Here is a 20,112-nt window from a genome sequence, read left to right as displayed (position 1 = left end):
GAAAACAAGTTAAATCAGATGAACGTGACCTCATTATAATACTTAAATAGCCAAACTCCTTCCTAGTTGCCCCCTTCCTTGATTAAAGCGGAAGTGAGTTTGTTGGAGCTGGGTTGGCCTCGGAATTGGGATTCTATATTTTTAACATCCCACCCAAAACAAACGCACCCATTTTTGGGGGTTTAAAATTGCCTTCTAAATGTCCCCAGCACAACAAGCGACAGGCATTGAATATTGGTTCGGCTGTGATAATCACATCCCAAAAGCCAATTTAAAAAAAAAATGGGCAGTGGAGAGAGTGGAGAGGCTGGGATTGGTCGCCTTAGAGCAGAGAAGGTTAGGGGGAAATTTGACAGAGGTGTTCAAAATGATGAGATGAAGGGTTTTCATAGTAAAAACATTTTCTCTTTATTTATTCTAACAGGAGGGTCAGTAACCAGAGGACACAGATTTAAGATAATTGGAAAAAGATGAGATGAGAGTTTTCTTTTACACAATAAGTTGTTGTGAACTGGAATGCACTGCCTGCAAGGGCGGCAGAAGCAGATTCAATAGTAACTTTCAAAAGGGAATCGGATAAATAATTGAAAAGGAAAGATTTGCAGGGTTGTTGGGAAAGAGTAGGGGTGTGGGACTCTTTCAAAGAGCCAGTACAGGCATGCAGGGCCAAATGGTGTCCTTCTGTGCTGTATGATTGCAAGGGGGAATTTGCAAAGAAAGGAAAGGGAAAAAATGCAATAAAGGGAAAGTGTTGGGTTTTTTGGTTGGAAGAGAATTCTGAATGCAGGGTTGCTTTTCAGAGAAGGCTCTGTGTTGCAGCCTCTCTTAGTGACTGACTGCACCTTTAGTGCCTGTCAGCTCACCACAATGGATTCATTAAGAGCTGGGCTGGACTGATCAGCCCAAGGCCATTGCATCTGTCAGTCTGTGATCCCCGGGAGAGATCCAGGGAGGCACCTGGGACCTGTCGTGTCTCAATTTATCCCATTAGTATCACCACAAAATAAAAATAAACCTAGTTTAACAAACAAGGTTCCTGAGTGCTCTCATTAGTACAGCCTTTGCCAACTAACCTCCGAGGATCAATCTGACCAAACCATTTCTTGGTGTCGTCCTTCTAACTGAAGGGAGGCAGAAGAATTATTCCAACACTCGTCAGTGTAGTTGATCCCTCTTGGATAGCTGTAGACAAATGATATATAAATGCAATTTACTAATATTTAAAAGGAGAGACTTTGGAATTATATCAGGACCTCAGGACGTCCCAGCCAATGAAGTCCTTAAGTGTAGTCACTGATGTATTGTAGGAAATGCAACAGCCAATTTGTGCACAGCAAGATCCCAAAAAGAGCAATGAATTAAATGAACAGATCATCCTTTTTTTTTTAAATGTTGGTTGGCCCCACATACAGCAATGTTTTAATATGATGGCCGACGGATAAATAACCTGCTCTTCGAATAATACCCTGAGGTGGCAGACGGGGCCTCGGTTTATCACCTCATCCGAAGGTCAGCACCTGACAGTGCAGCACTCCCTCAGTGTCATCCAATGATCACTCACTGCAATAAAGCGGCCCCTGTGCAACAACAACTTGTATTTACATAGCGCTTTAACATGAAAAATTGTCTCAAGGCACCTCACAGAAGCGTAAACAGAAATTGTGCTTATTTTTACTCTATTCATTCTCAGGATGTGGACTTGGCTGGCAATGCCAGCATTTATTGTTCACCCCTAGTTGCCCCTCGAGAAGGTGTCGGTATATATATTCATAGGGGTGGGGACGCAGTTATAGTTCGATGTTGAGGTTAACAATCCATTTAACAGCTTCGGCTGATGCAGTGTGAATGGTTGTGATTCCACCAGGAATGGATCTCTCAGTGCAGGAGTTCAATATGCGGCGATGGTCTGACTTGGATGGCCACAGTTACAATTTGAGCTGGTCCTCATGTTCCACTTGTGGAGCAAGTGGCCACATCTTCCCCGGCCCGACCTCAAGTGGTTGAGGGCTGTCCAGATTTTCTGTGGGACATTGAAACATAGGACTCCACTGCATGGGTCAGTTACCAGGTTGCAGTTGGTGATATTAGCAGTCAACCAGGAGGTGCACCATCAAGAGTTGAGGCTGTCATCCGTTTATAGGGTATGGACTGTGTTCTAGCAGAGGCAATGAGATTTCAGGGGGGTGTGGTCTGAGTTTTTTTCAGGTCCTTTATCAGTGGGAGTGCTTCACTAGCTGTCAGGCAGTAGCATTCTTTGAGGAGAATGTTTTTCCTGCGGACGTAAGGAGGTTCAATGCGTGCTAGCACAGGAAGCCACCGGAGCGGTCTTAGTCTCAGCTTTCCAGAAATAATACTCATGATTTCCTGGAGGTGGATGTCTACCAGATTTGTGTGGCGGCTCCTGTGCCAGGTTGAGCAGCAGTACTGTGCTATTGGATAGACCAGGACGAGAGACGCAGCGTGTAGTGTGTTGGCTCTGCTGCCCCAGGTGGTAGCTGCCAGTTTCCTTGAGATTCACTCTCGTCTTGACCTTGGCTCCGGTGTTCTGGAGGTGTTGCCAGTAGGTCAATGTACAGTCGAGAGTGATGCCAGGATATTTTGGCGTTGGGTCGTAGGTGAGTGGTCGGCCACAGGACTGGACGTGAAGTTCTTCCCTGGTCTTCGAGTTGTTCAGGTGGAAGGTTGTAACGACAGTCTTGGTGACAGCCTGCTTGAACCGTTGCAGTCTGTCTGGTGCGGGTACACTCACAGTGTTGTTATGGAGGGAGTTCCAGGATTTTGACCCAGCAACAATGAAGGAACAGTGATATAGTTCCAAATGTGTGACTTGAAGGGAAACCTGAGAGTGATGACATCCTGATGCGCCTTCTGCCCTTGTTCATCTAGGTGCTGGAGGACATAGGTATGGGACTCTGAGACAATGGAGTAAAGAAAGACTTGCATTTCTAAAGAGCCCTTCACCACCACAAGATGTCCCAAAGCACTTTGCAGCCAACAAAGTACTTTTGAAGTGTAGCTGCTGCTGCAATGTAGGGAAACATGTGAGCTGAACTCCACACAGCAAGATCCCACAAACAATTGACCACAGAAATAGCGCAGAATGAAACGTGCAAACCAGTATCCAAGTGGAGCAACCATAACCAGAGTGCAGATAGAAACATTAACTACATGCATTTATATACTGCCTTTAACAAAGTAAAACATTCCAAGGAGCTCTGGAGGAATGTTATCAAACAAATTTTGCCAGAGTCACATAAGGAGATATTAGGACAGGTGACTTAAAGCTTGGTCAAAGAGGTGGGTTTTAAGGAATGTCCTAAAGGAGGAGAGAGGTGGAGAGGCAGAGGGGTTTAGGGAGGGAATTCGAGCTTACGGTACAAATGAGAATACATTAACTGGTGGGTAGAGGGAAAGATGTTAATGGGTGCACAGAGGGGAAGATATTATGCAGTAGGTAGATGTGAATAAATTAGCCAGTGCACAAAGGTTATGTGGTACACAGAGAGAAATATTAACCAATACACGGACAGAAACACGTCAACAAGCGTGTGTAGGTCCAATCTCATCCTCCAAGTGTCTTATTTCTGCTGCTGATGCCTCTTCGTGCCCACTTTATCTCTGAACATACGATGCGTGTTTATCTTTTACTGTGCTCAGCACATTCACATCTGATTTTACGAGGCTGGATGGATTGTCATCACCCTGCTGTGTAAATAAAACGGGGTTGGGGGGGTGGTGACGGAGTGGGCGGAGTGGGGGGGAAATCAGTTGGTTTTCCCTGTTCCGCAGGGTCGTACCCCTGGGGAGCGCCGATAACATCACCACTTCATTACTGAAATCTGTTAACCCATCACAGCTTAATGAGGAGTAGCAGAGGCGGAGAGTTTAAAGGGACGTTTGATTGAAAAGTCCGCCCATAAATCATGTCTTGCTGAGGCCCAGTTGCCGAGCTTGCGTTGTCAGTGATTGAAACCTTGTGTAGCGTTAGGTCACCCCTTCGATTACAGGACAGGTTTCCAATCAGGCTCCCTCCCCTCCTCCTCACTTATTCTCACTCACTTCTTAGCTCTCCTATTTTCACCATTTGTTGTGAAGTGAAAATGATTCCCTGAGGCAAAACGCCAGCATCTTCGAAATAAAAGACAAGAGGGAGTGCAGCATAGAAACTGCCACAACCTCCTAAATATCCCAAAGTGCTTCACAACCAATGAAGCACTTCTGAAGTGTAGTCACTGTTGCAATGTCAGAAACATACTAGCCAATTTGCGCACAGCAAGCTCCCAGAAAGTGATGTGACAAATTATAATCTGATGTTATTTTGAGGGATATTATAGGCTAGAACAATGGGGAGAACTCTCCTGCTCTTCTCCGAATTAGTGGCCACCCAGGACGGCAGACAGAACCTCGGTTTAATGTCTCATCCAAAAGCTGGCACCTCCGACAGTGCAGCGGCACTCCCTCAGTACTAGATTAGAACCTTTAATCTTCTCAGAGGATCACGTGTACCTCACTGACACAACTGCTCAGGGGTGAGCTAGTGGAGACTGGCATCACCCATGAAACCCTGCTCCCCAAAAAGGCAGCACTTTTCCTTGGTTTTTTATGGAAGAATATGGCAGTGGGGGAACAATAATATCAATAAAGTCAGCCTGACTTGCAACCTCCAGCTGATGATTCCTGTTTGGAGGGCGAGTGTCAAGTTGAGATCTTCTGACATGATGGCCCCTGGTGATGAAGTAACCGGCATCTACTCACCAACCAAGGTCACGTATGGCAATGAAACTGCAGTGCAGTGTGAGACAGCGGTTTCAGGGGAAAGTGTGGCGGGGAGTGGATACATAGGAAGGAAAAGAACAAAAGGAGTTGCTTTTTGTGTGAATTGAAAGACTTCTTTGAAATTGCGCAATAATAACAAAACAACTTGCATTTATATAGTGCCTTTAACATAGTAAAAAGGCACTTCACAGGTGCATTGTCAAACAAAATACGACATCGAGCCACAGAAGGTGATATCAGAACAGGTGAACAAAAGCTTGGTCAAAGAGGTCTGTTTATAGGGTTATCTTTAAAGAGGAGAGAGAGGTAGAGAGTCTGTGGGGTTGAGAGAGGGAATTCCAGAGTTTTGGGCCCAGGCAGCAGAAGGTGAAGCCACCAATGGTGGAGCGATGGAAATTAGGGATGTACAACAGACCCAAACTGGAGGCACACATGTATTTTGGAGGGTTGTGGGGGTGGAGAAGATTACAGAGATAGGGAGGGGTGAAGCCATGGATAGGTTTGAAAACAAAGATGAGAATTTTAAAACGGAGATGTTGCTTGACCGGAAGCCAGTGTAGGTCAGCGAGCAGAGAGGGTGATGGGTGAACAGGACTTGGTGCGAGTTAAGAGATGGGCAGCAGAGTTTTGGATGACAAATTGTAAACTGAAAGGTTATTTATGTTCAGTCTTCTTTACAACCGGTGGATGGAGGAAGGTCGGTGGGTGGGAGGAGGGGGGGAAGTGGGGGGCGGTTGGAGATTTCCATAGTTTACTCACTGGCAGTTTTGATTTGTAAACTGTTAATTAAAGTGAAATTTATAAGGAGTGAAGTTGTGTCAGGTTTAATACAAGGGTTATTGCTGCTCCGAGTCTCCTGTGCTCCCAAATTAGCTAGGAGACGCTTCGCAAATTAAACTGAGCTCAGAAATTGAAACTAATTCTTCATTCTGACTGGAGAGGTGAGAGGCTGGGATAATTTATACCCAGTCACTCCCCAAACAGGTTTCAATTAACAACAGATCTCGACAGATTGAATTAATCTGGAGATGCCTGTCCTGGCAGAACCCAGCAACATTATTACACACACTGACCTGCGTCATGCCGAGGATGGAACTTACAAGACTGACTGCAGAGCAGGCTCTGTGAGAAACTAGGGAGGGCTGGGGTGAGAGTGGCTGACATATCAGAGGATGAAAGAAAAAAAAAATGCACTCAAAAATAAACCTAGAATTTTAAACAGTTCTAATGGGCCTGGCATAATTGTTATCCATTAGACAGAGCAGTGAATGATAGGAAGCCTGCTCACTATCAGCTCTTCAGTGTTGGGCTAAGCACAAGACTCGATGGGTAGAATCACAGAATGGTTACTGTGCAGAAGGAGGCCATTTGGCCTATCGAGTCCATGCTGGCTCTCTGCAAGAGCAATTTAGCTGGCCCCATTCCTCCGCCCCTTCCCTATGGCCTTTGAACTTTTCCCTTCAGGTGCTTATCCAATTCCCTTCCGAGTGCCACAATCGAATCTGCCTCCATCGCCCTCTCAGGCAGTCACCCCAAACTCAGTCCGACAGTCCTAAGTATAAGGAGTAAGTTCTGACACAATCTCTACAACTACCTGAGAAATTGTGACTCTCCTCGCCTCCCACACTCCTCTTTATCTCGTACTGTATTCACACTGAGGGTTATTAGGTTCACCACAACTTGTTGTTTGGGCAGAGACTGGAGTATCATTTAAAAGGGATCTTGCTAAGTATTTGAATATGGAGTGTGTCCTGATACAGTCTACACTGTCCCCATCAAACACTCCCAGGGCACGTACAGCACAGGGTTATATTCAGAATTAAGTTCCCTTTTCACTGTCCCCATCAAACACTCCCTGGGTAGATACAGCACAGGTTAGATACAGAGTAAAGCTCTCTCCACACTGACCCATCAAACACTCCCAGTGCAGGTACAGCACGGGTTAGATACAGAGTAAAGCACCCTCTACACTGTCCCATCAAACACTCCCAGGACAGGTACAGCACAGGGTTAGATACAGAGTAAAGCTCCCTCTACACTGTCCCATCAAACACTCCCAGGACAGGTACAGCACGGGTTAGATACAGAGTAAAGCACCCTCTACACTGTCCCATCAAACACTCCCAGGACAGGTACAGCACAGGTTAGATACAGAGTAAAGCTCCCTCTACACTGTCCTATCAAACACTCCCAGGACAGATACACCATGGGGTTAGATACAGAGTAAAGCTTCCTCTACACTGTCCTATAAAACACTCCAGGGCAAGTACAGCAATTTTAACGAAGTTATTCTATAAAATGTATATAAAGGGGGCATGAGGAATAAGGGCCCCCTCAACAAAAAATATACAAAAAGGGCCTGGGGTATAAAGGCCACCTTCGGAAAAGGAAAAAAAATGGGGTGAGATACAGAGTAAAGCTCCCTCTACTGTTCCCCTTAAAAATTGCCTCAGCAGGAATCTGCACCTTCAGATGTTGTGCTACTGATCGAACAGAGAGAATGTAAAGGTCACACTGAAGGGAGAAGCGAGAGTCAAGAGTCAGAAACAATGGTAGGAAAAGTTTCATTCAAAAGTCCATTTTATGTTCTGGACCCCATATTGTAATTAAAGAATCGGTGGAATGTCACTTGTAGATAGCTCAAACCACCAAGGTTCCTTTGAAGGGCTGGTACTGAATGTCGTCATATAAAAAGAAGCCTTGTGTAGTTTTAACCTTCTAATAGATTGATAACTTTATGTTTAACTTTCCTGTACAAGTAAGTCGATAAGACAGTTTATGTCCTCAACTTTACTGTGGAGCCTCCCGACAACGAGTATTGTGTCCAATTCTGGGCACCACACTTTTGGAAGGATGTGAAGGATTTAGAGGGAGTACAGAAAAGATTTACGAGAATGGTTCCAGGGATGAGGGACTTCAGTAATGTGGATAGATTGGAGAAGCTGGGCCTGTTTTCCTTAGAGAAGAGAAGGTTGAGAGGAGATTTGATAGAGTTGTTCAAAATCATGAGGGGACTGGACAGAGGAGATAGGGAGAAACTGTTCCTGTTGGCAGAAGGGTCAAGAACCAGCGGACACCGACTTAGGACGATTAGCAAAAGAACCAAAGGCAGTAAAAGGAAAAACATTTTTCACACGAGTGGTTAGGATCTGGAATGCACTGTCTGAGAGTGTGGTGGAGGCAGGTTCAGTGTGTGTTTAGGATCTGGAATGCACTGTCTGAGAGTGTGGTGGAGGCAGGTTCAGCGAGTGTTTAGGATCTGGAATGCACTGTCTGAGAGTGTGGTGGAGGCAGGTTCAGTGTGTGTTTAGGATCTGGAATGCACTGTCTGAGAGTGTGGTGGAGGCAGGTTCAGTGAGTGTTTAGGATCTGGAATACACTGCCTGAGAGTGTGGTGGAGGCAGGTTCAGTGAGTGTTTAGGATCTGGAATACACTGCCTGAGAGTGTGGTGGAGGCAGGTTCAGTGAGTGTTTAGGATCTGGAATACACTGCCTGAGAGTGTGGTGGAGGCAGGTTCAGTGAGTGTTTAGGATCTGGAATGCACTGTCTGAGAGTGTGGTGGAGGCAGGTTCAGTGAGTGTTTAGGATCTGGAATGCACTGTCTGAGAGTGTGGTGGAGGCAGGTTCACTCGAGGCTCTCAAAAGGGAACTGGATAATTATCTGAAGGGGAAAAATTTGCAGGGCTACGGAAAGAAGGTGGGGGGAGTGGGACTGGCTGAGTTGCTCTTGCAGAGAGCCAGCACAGACACAATGGGTCGAATGGCCTCCATCTGTGCTGTAACCATTTTATAATTCTATGATTCTAACAGGAAAAACTAGTATTTATTTAGTGTGTTTAATGTAGTAAAACTTCTCAAGGAGCTTCACAGGTGCGCATGCAGATACCGAACCCCACTGAGAGATATCAGGACAGGTTGCAAAAGGCTTGGTCGAAAAGGTGGGTTTTGAAGAGCACCTGACAGGAGGAGACTGAGGTAGAGAGTCGGAGAGGTTTAGGGAAGGAATTCCAGAGCTTAGGACACAGGCAGCTGAAGGCACGGCCACCAATGGTGGAGTGATTAAAATCGGTGGTGTGCAAGAGGTCAGAATTGGAGGAGCGCAGAGATCTCGGAGGGTTGTAGGGCTGGAGGAGATAACAGAAACTGGGAGGGGTGGGGCGGTGAGGCCATGGAGGGATTTGAAAACAAGGATGAGAATTTTAAGATCAGGACTGAGAGCCAATGTAGGTCAGCGAGCACAGCGGGTGATGGGGGAACAGGAACTTGGTACGAGTTAGGATACGGAGCAGCAGAGGTTTGGATAGGTTCCAGTTTATGGAGGATGGAGGATGGGAGGTCGGCCATTTAGACAGAACCTTTCACGTGTCTTGTCCATGTTAACATCAACGGGAATTTGGGAGTTTTCTCCACAAGAAATAAGGGCACTAAAACCAGCCTGATTGTGTGAAAGTGTTTTTTAAATCTATCTAAGCTCTTTCGAACAGCGTGATTCTGCTATCCAATTACTGAAAAGCATTTATAGGACACCTGGTGGCTGTTTAATTCATCTGTTACAGTGACAGGAGACATGAAAATGCACTCTGCTTAATTACAGATGGGATTCATCAGGAGTGCTGCCAGTTACTGGAGTCTGCTCTCAGCTTCTCCAATACCCCATGCAAGTTTATGCAGTAAGGGATGCGAGTTTAATTGCCAGCCTCTTGTGCCAGGTTGGTGATGGGTGAGGTGAAGTTGGGTTCAACGCCTACCAGGTTTATGGAAAAGGAGCAGAGGGGTGGGGGTGTGTGTAATGAAATGGGCCAGGACTCCCCCCTCCTGATCACTGCTCAGTGATACCAAATGAGATGTGCTGCCTCCATGGTTCACTATCCAGGTGATGCACTTAGTTTCACCTTGCACAATGAATTACATAGAACATACAGCACAGATAAACCTGTGTAAAACACTGGTTCAGCCTCAACTGGAGTACTTTGTCCAATTCTGGGCACCACACTTTAGGACGGATGTGAAGGCTTTAGAGAGGGTGCAGAAAAGATTTATGGGAATGGTTCCAGGGATGAGGGACTTCAGTAATGTGGATTGATTGGAGAAGTTGGGCCTGTTCCCCTTAGAGAAGGTTGAGAGGAGATTTGATAGAGGTGTTCAAAATCATGAGGCGCCTGGACAGAGTAGAGAGAAACTGTTCCCATTGGCGGAAGGGTCAAGAACCAGAGGGCGACTGGCAAAAGAACCAAAGGTGACACGACAAAAAACCTTTTTTACTCAGACAGTGGTTGGGGTCTGGAATGCACTGCCTGAGAGTGTGGTGGAGGCAGATTCAATTCAAAAGGGAATTGGATAATTAACTGAAGAGAAAAAAAATTGCAGGGCTATGGGGAAAAGGCGGGGGAGCGGGACGAGCTGAGTTGCTCTTGCGGAGAGCCTGCGTGGGCACGATCGGCCAAATGGCCTCCTTCTGTGCTGTAACCATTCTATGATACTATGAAACAGGTCATTTGGCCCAACTAGTCTGTGCTGGTGTTTATAGTCCACACGAGCCTCCTCCCATTCCATCTACATCATCTCAGCCTTTCAGCATATCTTTCTGCTCCCTTTTCTCTCATGTACTCATCCAGTTTCCTATTCAAAGAATCTAAACTGGTTTCCTCAACTGCTTCCTATGGTAGCAAGTTCCACATTCTAACCATGTTCTGTAAAGACATTTCTTCTTATTTCCCGACTGGATTTATCAATAAATATCTTGGTGGGATTTTATCCGGGGGACAGTGGTCTCGACGTCCAGCATAAGCGACACCGAGAGCCCCGTGTCACATGTTCTGCGGGAGGCCCACCGGATCAAGTGCCAATTAGGTACTTAACTGGACTGCGGCGGGCCTTCCACGGGATCAAGAACCCCAGCGATGGAAGTCCCGTCCTGAGAGCTCCCGGCCAGTCAGAGGCCGGCAGCTCTTTAACTGAGTAGTGCCACTGTGGAGTTGGCGTCTGTTGCCGGTGGAGCACCCACCCCTGAGGCCTGGGAGAGGACTGGACCCAGGCCACAGGTAGGTCAGGGCAGGAGGGGTCTCGCGGGGTGGGGGGGGGGGGTCGCAGGGGAACGGGGTGGGGGGGGGGGGGGGTCGGTAGCAACAGCAGGGGGGTGGCTCTCAGTGGGCTCCCCACCTGTTCCCAATGCTGGATCCCTTGTTCAGGCACTAAGTGCCTTCTAATGGGGTTCTTCCCCGCACCCCCTCCCCCCCGGAGCCACAAGCAGCCCGCACAGTTTTTCATGACATGATTCCTGTGTGGCAACAGGGCCGCTTGGCCAATTGAGGCAGTGGAGGGATGAGATCCTTAATTGGACATTAATTGCCCATTAAGGGCCTCAATTGGCAGCCTGTGAATGGCCTTCCCGCCCCAGACTTACTTTTGGCGGAGGCAGCAAGGTGGTGGGGTCCCACTCAGCAGCCAGCCCACCGATTGCACGCTCTACCTGTCTCCAAACCCACCGCAGCGTTGAGCAGAAAATCCCCCCCCCCCCATGTATTTATGCCCCCTAGTTTTGGATTCTCCCACAACTAGAAACATTCTCTTCATATCTACTCATTCATAATTTTAAACATCTCCTATCAGGTCTCTTCCTATAATTCTCTGCTGTTGCTCAGTGGGTTTCTCTTTCACCTTTGAATCAGAACATTGTAGGTTCATTCCAACAAACACAAGCTCGACACCATCCAGGACAAAGCAGCCCGCTTGATTGGCACCCCATCTACAAACATTCACTCCCTCCACCACCGACGCACAGTGGCAGCAGGGTGTACCAAGATGCACTGCAGCAACGCACCAAGGCTCCTTAGACAGCACCTTCCAAACCCACGACCTCTACCAACTGGAAGGACAAGGACAGCAAATACATGGGAACACCACCACCTGCAAGTTCCCCTCCAAGTCACACACCATCCTGACTTTGAACTATATCACCGTTCCTTCACAGTCACTGGGTCAAAATCCTGGAACTCCCTTCCTAACAGCACTGTAGGTATACCTACCCCAAATGGACTGCAGCAGTTCAAGAAGACCATCACCTTCTCAAAGGCAATTAGGGATGGGCAATAAATGCTGGCCTGGCCAGCGACGCCCACATCCCATGAATGAATAAAAAAAAAGGTCCCATTACAGATATTTGATCACAAAAATCTATGGAAACAGAGCCAATGAGTACTGAAGGGGTGCTGCACTACTGTCTTTTCGATGACGTTAAACCAAGGTTCCATTTGCTCCAATACAAAGGCAAAAGTTCTGATAAAAGGTCACAGACCTGAAACGTTAACTCTGTTTCTCTCTTCACAGATGTTGACAGACCTCAGTATTTGCAGCACTTTGTTTTTAATTTTCCCAATCTGCTCTCTCAGGTAGAGCTACGTAAGGCACTATTTTGAATAAGAGTGGAGGAGTTCTACCCTGTTTCCTGGTTAATATTCATCCCCCAAACAACATCACCAAAACAGATTATCTGGTCATCAACTCATTTCTGTTTGAGGGGATCTCGCCATGTGCAAATTAGTTGCTGTGTTTACTATATTACAACATCGACGCTTCTTTTTTTTTGGCCTCCTTATCTCGAGAGACAATGGGTAAGCGCCTGGAGGTGGTCAGTGATGTGTGGAGCAGCGCCTGGAGTGGCTATAAAGGCCAATTCTAGAGTGACAGGCTCTTCCACAGGTGCTGCAGAAAAATTTGTTTGTCGGGGCTGTTAGATAGTTGGCTCTCCCCTTGCGCTTTTGTCTTTTTTCCTGCCAACTGCTAAGTCTCTTCGACTCACCACTCTTTAGCCCCGCCTTTATGGCTGCCCGCCAGCTCTGGCGAACGCTGGCAACTGACTCCCACGACTTGTGATCAATATCACAGGACTTCATGTCGCGTTTGCAGACATCTTTAAAGCGGAGACATGGACGGCCAGTGGGTCTGATACCAGTGGCGAGCTCGCTGTACAATGTGTCTTTGGGGATCCTGCCATCTTCCATGCGGCTCACATGGCCAAGCCATCTCAAGCGCCACTGACTCAGTAGTGTGTATAAGCTGGGAATGTTGGCCGCTTCGAGGACCTCTGTGTTTGAGATACGGTCCTGCCACCTGATGCCAAGTATTCTCCGGAGGCAGCGAAGATGGAATGAATTCAGACGTCGCTCTTGGCTGACATACGTTGTCCAGGCCTCGCTGCCATAGAGCAAGGTACTGAGGACACAGGCTTGATACACTCGGACTTTTGTGTTCTGTGTCAGTGCGCCATTTTCCCACACTCTTGGCCAGTCTGGACATAGCAGTGGAAGCCTTTCCCATGCGCTTGTTGATTTCTGCATCGAGAGACAGGTTACTGGTGATAGTTGAGCCTAGGTAGGTGAACTCTTGAACCACTTCCAGAGCGCACAACATCGACTACACTTCAAAAAGCACATCATTGGATATAAAGTGCTTTGGAACATACTGAGTCTATGAAAGGCGCTTTGTAAATGCAAGTCTTTCTTGGTATCGCTTGTCGAAAGGGAAAAAAGGCCCCAATTTTCCCCATCTTTCACGTGAAAGATACTCAGGAGAGACTGACTCCCATGCAACTAAATCTCGGGGGTCGGGTATATTCAGGAGAGGGGGGTTGGTTCAGGGGAATTAGTTCATGTTCCGTGGAGGTGTGATTTGCCGCTGCGGGGATTTACAATTTGCAGTGAATGCCTCCTCCTGTGCTATAATTTGTATAATTCTGTGGTGATTTAAATTTTATCAATTCTACAGACAGGACACAAAGGCATGGGCACAATGATTTATTACCTCAGTGTAAGCGGTTTAAGTAGAGTAAGTAAGGAGAATCTTTCCCTAGCAGGCAAGTTGGTAACCACAGGACACAGATTTAAGATAATTATACAAAAGTAGGGAGGTTATGCTTCAGTTATACAGGGCATTGGTGAGACCACATCTGGAGTACTGTGTACAGTACTGGTCTCCTTATTTAAGGAATGATGTAAATGCGTTGGAAGCAGTTTGGAGAAGGTTTATTAGACTAATACCTGGAATGGGCGGGTTGTCTTATGAGGAAAGGTTGGACAGGCTAGGCTTGTATCCAGTGGAGTTTAGAAGAGTAAGAGGTGACTTGAATGAAACATACAAGATCCTGAGGGGTCTTGACAGGATGGATGTGGAAAGGATGTTTCCCCTTGTGGGAGAATCTAGAACTAGGGGGTCACTGTTTAAAAAACAGGGGGTCGCCCATTTAAGACAGAGATGAGGAGAAATGTTTTCACTCAGAGCGTCATGAGTCTTTGGAACTCTCTCCCTCAAAAGGCAGTGGGAACAAAGTCTTTGAATAATTTTAAGGCAGAGGCGGATAGATTCTTGATAAGCAAGGGGGTGAAAGGTTATCGGGGTAGGCAGGAATGTGGAGTTGAGGTTATAATCAGATCAGCCATGATCTTATTGAATGGCGGAGCAGGTTTGAGGGGCCGCATGGCCTACTCCTGCTCCTAATTCGTATGTTCATAATTGGCAAAAGTACTTGGCAGCGATGAGGAGAGATATTTTTAACACAGTGAATGGCCGGCCTCCTGCAGTGCTGTAAGATTCTATGACTTTCACTGCCAGCAGTGGCACCCTTTTGGTGGTATTGATACATAATGTGGTCTGAGAAGCTATGGATTATTAGCAATGGTTATTCTTCCTTAAGCTGGTTAATGCATGTTGGTTGGCTCTCCTGTGCAGTACTGAGGGAAGCTGCACTGTCAGAGGCTTCCATCCTGCAGATGGGATGTTAAGGAGTTTTATATAGCATCTTTCACACCCTCAAGATTGTCCAAAAAACTTTGCAGCCAAAGAAATGCTTCAAGAGCAGTCAGAAACAGAATCTTAAATCATAGGAGGCCATTCAGCCCATCATACTGGTGCTGGCTCTTTGAAAGAGCTATCCAATTAGTCCCACTCCCCTGTCGTTTCCCCAAAGCCTTGCATATATTTCCTTTACAAGTATTTATCCAATTCCCTTTTGAAAGTTACTATTGAACCTGCTTCCACCGCCCTTTCAGACAGCGCATTCCAGATCACAACAACTCATTGCATACAAGAAATTCTCATCTGCCCCCTCTGTTTCTTTTGCCAATTAAATCTGTATCCACTGGTTACTGACCTTCCCATCAGTGACAAGTTTCTCATACAGTATCGTTGCATCTCTAGATTTCTAGAAACAAATGCAGGACCTTCCTACTTTCTGTCCCCATATCAAAAAATGTTTCTTTTATTTCTCATTGCAGTACCGCCCCTTTACAGCTATGTTGCTTTTTCGATTACATCCTCCTTCTTAATTGTTGTTCTGCATCCTGAAATTCAGGTGCCTGCCTCTCACCTGCGGGTTCCCATCAGTTCTCCTCTCACCAATAACAGAACCTGACGCGCCATTGCGAACGCATCAGCAACAACAAATTGCATTTACGTAGCGCCTTTAACAGAATAAAACATCCCAAGGTCCTTCACAGGAGTGTTGTTTAACAAAATTTGATACTATATCAGGGCAGGTGACCAAAAGCTTGGTCAAAAAACTAGGTTTTAAGGAGCATCTTAAAGAAGGAAAGAGAGGCAGAGAAGTTCAGGGAGGGAATTCCAGAGCTTAGGACCTCCTATACACAATCGTTCTCTCTCTTTCCTCTGCTTTCTATCTGTGCAGATCTTGCGTTTGCCTCAGCCCATACTCTCTAACCTCAAAAGCAAGCGCATTAAATGATTTAACCTTAAATGTGTGGCTTATACTTCAGAAATTTAAACAGGGAAAATCAATTAAATAAGAAAGCCCTGATTTTGGGAAATGAAGGAAGAATAACCTCTGGTGGGAAATGCAGTAATAGTTTTCTCCAGCTGAGAACTCCACTTTGTCACATTTCTCCTGGCCACACTGGACCGGGCTCCTACCTTCCACCCTCAGAAAACATCAGCTCATCCAAAACTCTGCTGCCTGTATTCTAACTTGCACTAAGTCCCGTTCATCCATCATCCCTATTCTCGCTGACCATACTGACTCCAGGTTGGACAACACCTCACTTTTAAAATTCTCATCCTTTTTTTCAAATCCCTCCCCATCTCTATAATCTCCTCCAGCCCTACAACGCCTCCGAGATCTCCGCGCTCCTAATTCTGGCCTCTTACACATTGCTGATTCTAATTGCTTCACCATTGACGGCCGTGCCTTCAGCTGCCTGGGTCCTAAGCTCTGAAATTCCTTCCCTAAATCTCTCCGCCTCTCTCTTCCTTAATACCTACCTCTTTGACCATGCTTTATGTCACCTGTCCTAATATCTCCTTATGTGGGTGGTGTCAAATTTTGTTTGATAATACTCCTATGAAGCACTTTGCTACCCTTTATCTTAAAGGCACTATATAAATTCAAGTTGTTGTTACCATCACATATTCTGTATCTGCTAAAAGACATTTCATCGAAACAATTTTAAAGGCAGCCAGAATCAGTGCGCGTGCTCCATCATGTGGTCAAACTTTGCACAGCAGTTTCACAGCACCACCCGATTGGGATTTTGATTGAAGAGGGGTCCAAATGCAAATTAAGTGGGTGCTTTGCCGGACCGCTTCCCTCCGAGCTGCCTGTCGCTTCAATTCTCCACCCCATTCCCTCCATCTCCGGACCTCTCAGGTTGAAGTAAAAGATCCCATGGTATTATTTCAAAGATTAGCAGTGGAGTTCTCTCTAGTTAGCCAGCCAATCCCACAACCAAAATCACTAAAAGAAATGTTCTGGCCATTTAACTCATTCATGTTTGTGGAACTATGCAAATTGGCTGGTGCATTTCCTACATTACAACACTGACTAAATTTCAAAAGTACTTCCTTGGCTGTAAAGCATTTTGAGACATCCTGAAGTTGTGAAAGGTGTTATATAAATGTATATAAATATACAAATGTGTAAGTTAAAAGTTATAAGTATATGAAATCTATATTTGTACAAAAATATACAGATGTTTGAGTTATACAAATGCATAAGTTAAAAGCTCTAAGTACATAAATATATAACTTCAAGTTCTTTCTTGTACGTTTTTCTCATTGTGCCTCTTTTTGTCTCACACCATTTAACCATCTCCTATTCTCCACCAGCCCCTCAGAGGGAACCAATTTGCATTTGGACCCCTCTTCAATCAAAATCCTGATCAGGTGGTGCTGTGAAGCTGCTGTGCAAAGTTTGACCACAAGATGGAGCACGCGCAATGATTCTGGCTGCCTTTAAAATTGTTTTGATGAAATGTCTTTTAGCAGATACAGAATATGTGAAGGTATCAACAACTTGAATTTGTATAGTGCCTTTAACATAAAGCAAAACACAGTTTATTCTTTGTCTCTTCCTTGGTGTTGTGTCTCTCTTTCCCCCACAACCCCTCCATCCCTGCACCCCCCCCCCTTTCCCAGTTTATAAATCGTTAGAAAATGTAGTGTGTTGAAATGTACAAATACTAGGATGTGCCATTTGCTTCAAATGTGGTGTGCTGCAATAGTGGAAGGGTAACAAGCCACTATCACAATTTTACATGTATGGACTATATGTGAACCGTTGGAATGTACCTAGTGTTTCTAGCATTTCCTGTTTTTTGTTTCTATTTTTTGATGGGTCGTGTTTCTCGACTGACTGAAAGCGATGTCCTTATCTGTACCATAACTGGTTAGAGTTCTGTAGGATAGGATGGGATATACAGAAGCAAAAGTAGGCCATTTAGCCCCCTGAGACTGTTCCACCATTCAATGCGATCATGGCTGATCTGTGACCTAACTCCACATACCCACCTTTGCTCCATATCCCTTAATACCTTTAGTTAACAAAAATATATCAATCTCAGAGTTAAAATTAACAATTGCCATTTCTGGAAGAGAGTTCCATACTTCTACCACCCTTTGTGTGTAGAAGTGCTTCCCTCCTGAAAGGCCTGATTCTAATTCCTAGACTCCCCAATCAGTGGAAATAGCTTTTCCTCGATCTACCTTATTATCTTTAGTTACTGTACATAGTGACTTCAAATTCATGGCTGTTATGCGACCAGATTCCCACTGCACCACATCACAGCTCCAGATATTTAGCTTTGCTGCTGTCTGAAGATCTAAACTCAGCAGATTGGGAATTTGCACCATATGGATACAAGAACACAAGAACTAGGAGCAGTAGTAGACCATATGGCCCATTGAGCCTGCTCCGCCATTCAATAAGATCATGGCTGATCTTGGGCTTCAATTCCACTTTCCTGCCCGCTCCCCATATCCCCTGATTCCCTGCGAGACCAAAAATCTATCTATCCCAGCCTGAAAAGTATTGAATGATGGAGCATCCACAACCCTCTGGGGTAGAGAATTCCAAAGATTCACAACCCTTTGAGTGAAGTAATTTATCCTCATCTCAGTCCCTTTATCCTGAGACTGTGTCCCCGCGTTCTGACCAGCGGAAACAATCTCTCAGCTTCTACCCTATCAAGCCCTTTCAGAATCTTGTATGTCTCAATTAGATCGCCTCTCATTCTTCTAAACCCCAGAGAATATAGGCCCAATTTACTCAGCCTCTCATCATAGGACAACCCCCTCATCCCAGGGACCAATTTAGTAAATCTTCACTGCATTGCCTCCAGTGCAAGTATATCCTTTCTTAAATGTGGGACCAAAACTGCACACAGTATTCCAGGTGCAGTCTCACCAAAACCCTGTACAATTTTAGTAAGACTTCTTTATTCCTGTACTCCAATCCCCTTGCAATAAAGGCCAACATGCCATTTGCCTTCCTAATAACCTGCTGCACCTGCACGTTAACTTTCTGCATTCCTTGTACGAGTACCCCCAAGTCTCTCTGAACATCAACACTTACCAGTTTCACACATTTAAAAAAATATTCTGCTTTTCTATTTTTACGACAAAGTGAACAACTTCACACTTCATTATACTCCATTTGTCATCTTGTTGCCCACTCACTGAACCTGTCTCTATCTCTTTGCAGCCTCTCTACATCCTCCCCGCAGCTTGCCTTTCCACCGAGCTTTGTATCATCAGCAAACTTAGATACATTTACTCTCTGTCTCTTCATCCAAGCCGAGCGAGAGAAGAGGATAAACTGAGCCCAAGGATCGAGGCCCAGTCACCTACCTTCCAGGAGCGGAGCGGAGAGCAGTCCAGGTGCGTCAGAGTTTGAAAAAAAGTCAACAGTGACATCACAGGAAAGCTGCAAGGTTGGTGAGTAACAGCTGTTAGTGCCTGGAAATAGCTTAAAAAAAAATCAGGGGAAAGTTCTTTTTTTTAAACCTACCATATAAGTGATAAGGCTAGTACTACTAAAGTGTGTTTTTTTTAAATTAGCGTAATTTATTAAGGACTTTAGACTGTAGTGGGTAGTGTTTGACGTAGAACAAGGCCCCTAGCATAATTAGTATTTTTTAATTAAAGGGAGTAACTAAGTAATCTAAAGGTAGGTCATGACAGGAGAGCTCGTACCCGTGATAAGCTCCTCCTGCGCTATGGTGGGAAATCAGGGACGCTTCCAGTGTCCCTGGCAACCATGTGTGCAGGAAGTGTATCCATCTGCAGCTACTGGCTACCCGCATTACGGAGCTGGAGCTGTGGGTGGATTCACTGTGGAGCATCCACGATGCTGAGGACATCATCAATAGCATGTTTAGTGAGGTGGTCACACCGCAGATAATGGCTGCACAGGCAGAAAAGGGATGGGTGACCACCAGGCGGAGCCGTAGGCGCAGGCAGCAAGTGCAGGAGTCCCCTGTGGTCATCCCCCTCTCAATCAGATATATCAATTTGAATACTGTTGGAGGGGATGGCCTCCCAGGGGAAAGCAGCAACAGCCAAGTTTGTGGCACCACAGATGGCACGGCTGCACAGCAGGGCAGGAAAAAGACTTGGAGATCCATAGTGATAGGAGATTCAATTGTAAGGGGAACAGATAGATGTTTCTGTGGCCGCAAACGAGACTCCAGGATGGTATGTTGCCTCCCTGGTGCTAGGGTCAAGGATGTGTCAGAGCGAATGCAGGACATTCTGAAGGGGGAGGGTGAACAGCCAGTGGTCGTGGTACATGTCAGTACCGACGACATAGGTAGAAAAAGGGATGAGGTCCTGCAAGATGAACTTAAGGAGTTAGGAGCTAAATTAAAAAGCAGGACCTCAAAGGTAGCAATCTCAGGATTACTTCCTGTGCCATGTATTAGTGAGTATAGGAACAGGAGAATAGACCACATGAATGTCTGGCTGGAGAAATGGGGCAGGAGGGAGGGATTTGATTCCTGGGACAATTAGCAATAATACTATAGAGGAGGAATTCCTGGAGTGCATATGTGATT

General features: G+C 45.8%; 1 long non-coding RNA gene across 2 annotated transcripts in view; it reads right to left on the bottom strand.

The window, feature by feature from the left end:
* LOC137371856 (uncharacterized) overlaps nucleotides 1-20,112 on the bottom strand; it is a 59,555-nt gene that overhangs the window by 26,680 nt on the left and 12,763 nt on the right. For both annotated transcript variants that reach the window (XR_010975292.1, XR_010975293.1), the window contains exon 2: nucleotides 1,074-1,182. This is a non-coding gene — a long non-coding RNA (uncharacterized lncRNA). The remainder of the gene's footprint in view (nucleotides 1-1,073; nucleotides 1,183-20,112) is intronic.

Source organism: Heterodontus francisci, chromosome 7, assembly GCF_036365525.1.
Source record: "Heterodontus francisci isolate sHetFra1 chromosome 7, sHetFra1.hap1, whole genome shotgun sequence".
Lineage (NCBI taxonomy): Eukaryota > Metazoa > Chordata > Chondrichthyes > Heterodontiformes > Heterodontidae > Heterodontus > Heterodontus francisci.
The sequence above is the reverse complement of the archived record's forward strand: the minus strand, read 5'-3'. Positions and strand labels throughout refer to the sequence as shown.